This window comes from Balaenoptera physalus, assembly GCF_965194825.1.
Source record: "Balaenoptera physalus genome assembly, chromosome: 2".
Taxonomy (NCBI): Eukaryota; Metazoa; Chordata; class Mammalia; order Artiodactyla; family Balaenopteridae; genus Balaenoptera; species Balaenoptera physalus.
Window position 1 is genome coordinate 2,631,579 of NC_138883.1, and position 7,298 is coordinate 2,638,876.

Sequence of the window (7,298 nt, forward strand, 5' to 3'; positions counted from 1 at the left end):
ACGAAACCCCCAACTCAAGGAGAATCCTCTGAAAATAGGGCTGCATAGAGGGCCAAGGGGTGTGACTGCCAGTGGGGCCCATAGGGCAGGAGCTATTCTAACCCCCTCTTGACAGATGAGGAAACTGTCCCCAGACCAGACACTTCCAGAAGGAGCCAAAGGCCAGCCAAGAATTCCACCCTCAGCAGGAAATGAGCATCAGATGCTGGTTGAGAGTGTCCCTGGCCAGCTGCTCTCCCATCCGCCACCTCCCCAGGGGATGGGGGGGGTGCTGCAGCCCAGTTCCACCTGGCAGAGAGGGCAGCACGCAGGAGCAGACTGGCAGTAGACCCTCCAGGCCAGCCCGGAAGTCAAGTGCACCAGCACCTGGCCAGGAGCTGTAGTCAGCTCCTTGCATGCAACCCAGGGCTTGGGAGGCCCAGGACACGTGCCTTCCCTCTGCTTGGAAATGACAGATGACTTTTTTTTTTAATTGTGGTAAAATACACATAACCAAATGTACCATTTTGACCATTTTAAATATATAGTTCAGTGGCATGATGTTATACATTGTTATGCAACCGTCACCACCATCCATCGCCAGAATTTTTTCACTTTGCAAAACTGAAGCTCCATACTCATTAAACACTAACTCCCCCTCCTCACCTTCCCACTAGCCTGGCACCCACCATTCTACTTTCCATCTCTATAAACTTGACGATTCTAAGTAGCTCATATAAGTGGAATCAAAAGGATGGTAATTGTCCTTTTGTAACTGGCTTATGTAACTTCGCATCATGTCATCAAGGTTCATCCATGTTGTGGCATGTGTCAGAATGTTCTTCCTTTTTAAGCTTGAATAATGTTTCATTGTTTATCTTTTCATCTGTCCATGGACCCTTGGGTTGCTGCCGCCTTTTGGCTGTTGTGAGTAATGCTGCTGTGAGCAGGGGAACTCAACTCTCTCTCCCAGACCCTGCTTCCAGTTCTTTTGGGTAGACAGCTGACATTTGTCGACAGGTGCCAAGCTCTGTCCTAAGTGCTTCGCATGCACTAACTGATTTCATCAGACAATCTTATGAAATGGGTACTCCTTAATTATCCCCTTTTCACAGATGAGGAAATTGAGGCACAGATAGTTCCAGTCGCGTGGTAGTCAGCGGTGGAGCTGGAAGCCACACACTAAGCCTTGTGCTATGTTACTTATCCCCTAATGTTGATCAACTGAAATACAGCTTGATGCATTTAAGTCTGACACAAGGAAGGACTGACTGCTGGGCTAGGAAGCTTCGATGCAGAAATGGGAGCTTTTACTGCCCTCCACTCCTTTTTCATCTTTGGAAAAAAAAAAAAAAAGATTTCCCAATCTCTTTCACGATCTTGTCCAGTCAATTAACTGAGTGTTCACCCTCACCCTGTGGGGCAGCAGGAGGGGCTGACCCAGTCCTGGCAGCCCAGCCAGAGGATAATGCAGGCGGTGTGTGTTTAACGTCCTCCCTCTATTCCCCCTCCCGAAGCTCCCCGGAAGAGAGGGAGTGGAAGGCAGAAGGGAGCCCATTCTGGCACAGGGCTCAGCAGGTGCAAAAGCCATCTGGGGGATGGGACTGGGATCAAGGGGCACCGGGAGGGCCTGGCTGGCAGGGCGGTGCTGACCGCGGGTGGGCTCCTCCTCACGGCCCTGCCAACTTCCCTCTGTGAGATGACTTGCACTTCCCACTGCCCCAACCCTGGCTCTCACGGCGCTGCTTCTCCCTTCACTTCTCAGGCGGTCACCTGACCTGGGACCCTTCCTGGAGCCTCTTGTTTCCTGGGGATGTCCCACTCACTAAGAGCACTAGGCAGAGCCATCGGATCCTCTGTTGACAGGTGAGGAAACTGAGTCTTGGAGGGGTAAGTGAATGCAAAAGCTGAGGCCTTCAGGCTGGGATCTCTGCTGCCACCCAGCCTTCCCCAAAGGGGAAGTCACTTGCTCAGGGTCATTGGCAGCTGCACCTGACCTCGGCCAGAGTCTCCTGACTCCCCTGAGGACCATGGAATGGCCAGGACAGCTGAGCAGGCACCACCCTCCCAGACCAGCCCCTCCCAGGAGGGCACGCATCAGAGCAGGCGTACCCCGACAGGCAGTGTCCCCCAGCCCACAGGCAGCCGTCTAGTTGTTAACAGCCCCTCCCTTCCTCCCAGGAGGAAGTCAGACCCCACACTCCCTTCTGTGTTTGGCAGATGGGGAAAATGAGGCCTGAGGAGAAATGGCTTCCACAGGTGCTCAATGAGCCTGGCCCACTTCCCGTGCTGGAGGTGGGACCGCTCGGGAGAAAGCAGGGCCCACTGGGCAGCAGGACCCTAATCCCAGTGTCCTTCTAAGGAGTGTAGTGCAGGAGGGCTCCCTGGAGGGATGCCCTTCCAGGGCATCAGGGAATCTCCGTGCCAGTCCCAGTGGCCTGGCCTCTTTCCTAAATGGGCCTGGCTTTTCACAGTGGCTTTCGGTGGTGATGCAAGATGTCCAACTTCAGCTCCTAGCCCTTCAGACCCGGGGCTGCCCTGGTCCAGCAACCTGCGGGCCCTTCTCCCAGACGGCATCATTTCCAGGAAAACAGCCTTACTCCACATAAAGTCCCACCCAGTGACAGAGGCAGGTCACGTGGCAGGAGCTCTGGTGGGAAGCCCAGTGCTGTGCAGAGCCGGCCAAGGCTGAAGGGGAGGGGGTGAGCCTGCCCCAAACCACCACAGGGCCTACCAGTTCCTCAAGTCCCGGTGTTGGAACGCCTCCTCATCCGACACTAGGGAGCTCTGCCCTTCTAGACTTTGGAGAAGGAAGGCACGATGGTGGGGCTCGGGCATGGGGCCACTTGGACCCTGGGGCACTCCACCACTTACATCTGTGTTTTTTGTTTTTGTTTTTTGGCCACGCCTCGGCTCGTGGGATCTTAGTTCCCCACCCAGGGATGGAACCCCGGCCCTTGGCAGTGAAACCACTGGACCACCAGGGAATTCCCACATCTGTGTTTTTAGGCGCGTTGCTTCACCCTTTGGGACCTCCCAATCCCTTCTGGAAATGGAGCAGACACTTGCTCAGGGGGTTGCCAGGGAAGGCTCCAAGGAGAGAGTGCATATAAATAACAATAACTGCTACTCGGAGGGAGTGCAAATGCCAGGCCAGGCCCTTATCCAGCACATCAGCATTTTCTTCTGTAATGCTCCCAATTTTACACCAGGAGCTAGAGCCCAGAGAGGTGGAGTAACTGCCCAAAGTCACACAGCTAGGAAGGTGCAGAGCTGGGATCCCAGCCCAGAGAGGTCTGAATCCAGAGGCTAATTCTTTTTCTTTTAATTGAAGTATAGTTGATTTACAGTATTATATTAGTTTTAGGTGTACAACATGGTGATTCGATATTTTTCTAGATTATACTCCATTTAAAGTTATTATAAAATAAGAGGTTAATTCTTAACCCCTGCACCGAATCCTTAGGAAGGAGGAAAGTCATAAATCACTGTGCAGAGCCAGCACAGAGTGTGCCCCAGAAACAGCGGGACTTTTCACAACATTCCTCTTTCCCACATACTAAGAGTCCAATACTTGGGGATCCTATCAATCTAAGAGCGTTAGGTTCTCTACCGTCTGCTTTCACAGGGCTCAGGAAAGACTGCCGCCCCCCCAACACAACTCCCTCCAACAAAAGCAGGTGCTTCACCAATGCCTGAAATGTCACTATCCCATGGATGTTCCGTGTATACAGCCCACTATCCGTGTATATATCCATGTGTATAGCCACATATATTGCTTCTTACAAGCTCAAGGGTCCTATAAGGAACCCTCATTGTTTCTGGGGAAGGACACAGGGAGATGGGAATAAGGAGACGTTCACTGTATATCCTTTTTGTACCTTTTTAATTTTGAACTATGTGAATGTATCACTAAAACATTAAGGTTAAAAATGAAAACATTTAACAAATGCATTTTATTATTTTTATTTTTTAAAACATTCATTTATTTATTAAACATTCGGTTGCGCCAGGTCGGGTCTTAGTTGTGGCACACGGGATCTTTAGTTGCGGCATGTGGACTCAGTTGCAGCATGCCTGTGGGATCTAGTTCCCTGACCAGGGATTGAACCCGGGCCCCCTGCATTGGGAGCGCAGAGTCTTAGCCACTGGACCATCAGGGAAGTCCCAACAAATGCATTTTAAAAGCCGCTAATGAGCGGGTGGGTGTATGTGCACCCAGAGGATGGGAATCCCTGGGAGGATGAAGGGTTTTGTAATGAGCCCATGGGTCCCAGGAGAGGAGTGGACCCAGAGGTGGGTGTGACCTGTCCAAGTATCAGTCCGCTCCAAGCATTTCACTAGAGCAGGGGCCCAGGGCGGCTGCCCCGAGTCCCTGGAGGCGCTTAGCCACGGGGGTGTGACGGCTCCCAGCAACTCCGCCAAAAAGGGCCCTGCGCTGTCACCCAGCGGGCCCTGATTCCCCCAGACCTGGAGCTCTGTGGCTCAGGCCTCGTCAGCAGCCCCCTCCGATCGTCTGATTGCAGTGCCTGGCAGAGGCCCACTGCCCAGTGCGCTGCACCAACTGGCTGGGGAAGGACCGTCCCATCTCCTCCCCCTGGGCCGAGGATGGACAGTGGCAGACACTGACCTTGGTGGGAGGGGCCTCTGACCTGCTGGAGTTGCCTGAGGGACTCGGAGGGAGCAAAGGAAGGGAGGGGACGGAGAGCGGCCCTGGGGACCCCGCAGCCTCCTCTCCCCGCCAGGGCAGTGCTGCGGGGCCCCGCCAGGACCACATCCTAGCCGCTGAGGGTGTTGCCCCTGCGTCTAGGGGCCCCATGAGGTCCAGGGCCTGGAAGGAAGGGGCCGGGCTCACCAGGCAAGGAAGGAAGAGGGAGAGGCCGTGCAGGCACGGAGGAGACGCGCTGACTGCCCCTCGCAGCAAGCCCCTGGTGCCGGGTCTCTGTGGCCGGTGCCATCTACCCCTGGGCTCCCTCATTTGCCAGGTGCTCCCTCCCGCGTCGCAGACAAGGAGACCGAGCCTCAGAGGGGAGGGGCCCAGGCCACCAGCTGTGGGAGGGCAGCGCTGAGACCTGAACACGCTCAAGCATGGGCGAAGGGCCACACAGGGCACAAGCCCAGGTGGAGCTAGGGTGGACACCCAGGTCCCTCCTGTCGCCGCAGGCTATCCCTGGGTAATCAGGCTAGGTTCATCCTGTCCTCGGACCCGAGCACCCTGCCTTGGGCAGGCGGCCCCCGCACCCTTTCACTGCCCTCCAGCCTCATCAAGGACCCACAGGCTCAGGGCCAGAGACCAGAGGTGACCCTCAGTCCACGAAGGAGCCCCAGGAAACATGGGCACTGGGGGAAGCCAAGCTGAGCCGAAGCGGGAAGAGTAGGGGGCCATGCGGGGGGAGGGAGTGGCCAGGCAGAGGTGCGACCAGGGGTCAGAGGTGGGGTCCAGGACCCGAGCTCTAGGGGCAGACAGGATGTCCTGCTGCACAGGGGAACACAGACACCGGGCAAGGCGCCCCCCATCCCCGGGCACTGACAGGGGCTGGCACATTCCAGGAATGCACACACATGTGAACACACACACACACATGCACACACGCACACACGTTTCCTTATCAGCCAGACAACATGGTTCACAAGTCTGGAAGCAGCTCTGAGAACCAGCCCCCTCCCCCCGTGCTTGGCCTGGACAACAGGATGGCCAAGGAAGCACTCTGGCTCTTCACAAGGCCTCATGGGACCTGGTGGGCAGGGGCTCCTGAGCACAGCCCCCAAGCCCGGGGCAGAACAGCCAAGGGCCAGAGCCCTGGACCTGAGCCAGCCCTGGGTCCCCTGGCCGCAGCCCTCCCTCCAGTCCGCAGCCTCCCTGGCTGCACCCTCATAGCAGCTGCCGTCTGGCTTCCTGCTCACCCCAACTTGGCCTTGGGAGGCTGACCCCAGCCCCCAGACTCTGCTGGGCTCACAGGACCATCCACAGGGCACACATAACCACCCGGGCACAGAGGTTCCTGCCAGGAAAACCCTGACTTTCTGTCTCTGGGCCTGGGTCTCAGCCTAAATCCTTCCCACTGCAACATGAAGAGGCTGCTGAGACCCACACCCCTCCGCAGCCTCCTCCTGGGGGCCTTCCCCACTCACTGACACCACCCACCTCAGGATTCACTGACAGAGTCCCCCACCCCTGCACCCAGGCTCTTCTCGGCTTTTTCTGGCAGATGGTGGCCTGGCCAGACACCTGCGAACATGGGGTCACAGGGGGGCCAGGGCCTGGCTTTACGGCAGGCTCTTAACTTCACTCTCCCCGGCCCGGGAGGCACAGACAGCACCCCTATTTCACAGCTGGAAAAACTGAGGCACAGAGAGGTGAAGAAACTTGCCTACAGTCTCCTGGCTGGAAAGTGGTAGAGCTGAATCCCCTCCCACCTCTGCAGCCTGGCTTAGAAACCCAGCCCCAGGACCCTCAGCCTGCAGCCAAGGGGCTCAGGCAAGGTCAGGCCTATCAGGGTCAGGGTGAGGACCGGGGGCTGCAGGAGGGGGCCTCCTTGAGGGCCCTGGGGCCTGGGACTCAAATGTGGGATGGGGTGGCAGGGGATCCCGGGGGAGAACCTGGCCAGGACCAAATCAGATCAAGGCTTCCTCTACTCCCACCCACCCGGCCTGAGACTCTCACCCAGACCACTGCCGGCCCCTGGGCTTACATGCGGGGTCAGGCTGATCTGGCAATCACCTGCCCCTCCCTAGGGAAAGAGGTGCCCCTCCGATACCTCCGCTCTCCCTGGCTGTGAGGACCCCAGGCCACCCGTGCTGGGGCCTGTTGTGAAGCAGTGCCAACCTCCATCCTCCGCTGGCCTCAGTTTCCCCACTGACACAAGGACCGCCTGTCAGCGTCAGCACTCACACACCCGGCCCCGCGCCTGTTCCCCCGGAGCCTGGGAACCCCATCCTCTCCTCTTCTTCCTTCCTGCCCTGCTCATCCCCACCCCCAGTGGAATCCCTACTTGAGAAGATCTGGACGCTCCCTCGGCCCCCTGCCTGCCCCACCCCTGGCCAGGTGCACCCATGGGACAGGCTGCCCTGACACCTGCTCCTGCTCCCCCCGGGACCCCGAAAGGGGACTGGGGGGAAAGGCACCTATCGCTGCCTCCTGCAGGATCCTGTCAGTCTCCCCGTCTCAGAGCTCAGCCTTCCTGGCAAGCCCGAGGCTATGGACGCAAATGGGTTCCACAGCAGCCTCAGCTGCAGGCTTGAGCCAAATTTCAGTGCCAACTTTTTGTGAGAGGAGAATGAGGAGGGGAGTGCGCAGGGGCACAGCGGGGTAATCTCCT